Source organism: Temnothorax nylanderi, unplaced genomic scaffold, assembly GCF_030848795.1.
Source record: "Temnothorax nylanderi isolate EJ_2023f unplaced genomic scaffold, tnyl_v1.0 TNYL_tig0097_pilon, whole genome shotgun sequence".
Taxonomy (NCBI): Eukaryota; Metazoa; Arthropoda; class Insecta; order Hymenoptera; family Formicidae; genus Temnothorax; species Temnothorax nylanderi.
In genome coordinates this window covers 72,602-74,658 of record NW_027249159.1, presented here as the reverse complement: position 1 = coordinate 74,658, position 2,057 = coordinate 72,602, and the positions used below count along the sequence as shown (strand labels likewise).

Genomic DNA, 2,057 nt, shown 5'->3' with positions numbered 1-2,057 from the left:
AAAATCATATAATTGTGAGACATATATATCTTCATGCATAATACGTGACATATAGTTTTATATTCTGTGATAATCCACAAATTTTTTGAATTTGCATTTGTGCATGTATGTGTATTCTTGTTTCCTAAAACGAAAGCATTGGCTGCGTTCAGCAGAGAAAGCTGCTTTGTACAATTTGTGAATCTGATTGGTGAATTCTTTTAATTTTAACCGAAGCTCTTAAAAGTATACACCAATCAAATTTTACAACAGTTGCAAAGCAGCTTTCCTCTGCTGAATGCAGTCTCAATATCAGAGTTTTATATTCCTTTTATCTATATTTCACAATTAATTTCAAAGAAGTTTTTCAGTAGAATTCTTGATAAGTCGCACCTTTTTATTTGTAAGTAAAACAGTCGCGAATAAAAGAATCCTTGAAAAAGGTTTTTCAAGATATTTCTGTTCAATTTCTCAAGTTTCAAATAATCGCTGCTTTTACTGAAAATTGGATGAATAAACTAGCCATTGTTCTATTCGAGAGTTTTCTTAATAAATAAATAAATAAATTAGTTAAATAAAATAAGTTAAATAAATTAGACCACAAATGTTGAATCATTGGTTTACAATTTCATATATTTTTTACAATTTTACATACAAAATATAATAATTCCAATTTTTCCTATTGCCGAACTGCGATAAAATACACTTTTTAATAAAAATGCAGTTTTGATATACGAAGGAACCTTTCAAATTTAGAAAAAGGCAGCTTGAATGCTTGCAATTTAAACAAACAGTACGGTTTTGCCGTTACACATTACTGATACATACCATTTTGTAACTGGTGAAAATTTTCATTATACATGTTATACACTTTCGCGTACGCTAATAGCATATGATGACCGCAATGATAATCTGTAATGCCAAATTGATTAATTGCCGCTGTGCGCATATTGTGGTTAGAATATGCCATCAAATTCGCCTCGTTTATGGTAACTCGAAATTTCACTCAAAAGCAGAATCAAAATGAGAGCATAGATAGATCTCTAAAAATTTTAAAAATTTTTAACTATAAAATTTTAGAAAATATAAATCTTTTTTTTCTTTCCTCTGTCTCTTTTGTTCTTTCTTTCTAGCTTGTATTGTACGAAATTGCGCACTTGAAAATATAAATTTTTGAGAAATGTATAATCAAGTTTTTTTTCTGTCTACATCTTGTCTTCAAAGGATTCAAAAATATTATTCTAATGTAATTCTGAAATCGTTCCACTATCATGGAATTTGTACATTCATCCAAAAGTTATAAATTGAGCGGTAAATTCCAGTCAAACAGAGTAACGGTGGGCGTCAAATCATTCGTTATAATTTCATTAATAACGTCGTTATAGTGTCGTATAGCATCTTCGTTAACGAAGTTTCTGAAGCTGTGCTGCAAAATTCTTACCCGTGATGAGGACATCTTAAACATTTTAGTCTACAAATGAGCAAACTTCTTAGACGACACCACAAGAAGAGCATCATTATATTACAATATTCCCGCAACAGCTAGCACACTCGCACCAATGCTTTTTGCGAGTAGGATATCCTTCTTATAATAATAGAATCAACATTTGTATATTCTACACAGTAAAAAGAATGAAGTTGCTTCAATTAAACGTCAACGTCACGGGCTGCCACAAGGCTAAATAGTTAATTCAATTGGATATTATTGGACCAAATATTTAAATTATTAAAACAATTATCTGATGTTTTTTGTTTATTGATATTGATGTTGCATCAATAAATTTTATCTCGATAACACTGATGCTATTGATACAAAAAATGATGCTGTTGATACAACATCTCTTTTTTCCGTGTATAAATTATTATGCAAAATATACATTCTAGTTTTCATGTATCATACAATGCGACACTTTTATAAGAAAAGCATATTTATTTCATTTTTTCCAGTATATTAACTTGTTTTATAATAAAAAAAATAACAAAGATGTTTATAATATATAAAAGTTTTTTTAAAATTTGTTTTGTGGAATGTGCAATTTAAAAATATGGATTGTAGTTTTGTAGATAATTGAATATTT

General features: G+C 28.7%; 1 pseudogene; it reads right to left on the bottom strand.

The window, feature by feature from the left end:
- Nucleotides 1–333: 333 nt before the first annotated feature.
- LOC139775377 (myrosinase 1-like) lies at nt 334–1,570 on the bottom strand (annotated as a pseudogene).
- Between the last annotated feature and the right edge of the window lie 487 nt (nt 1,571–2,057).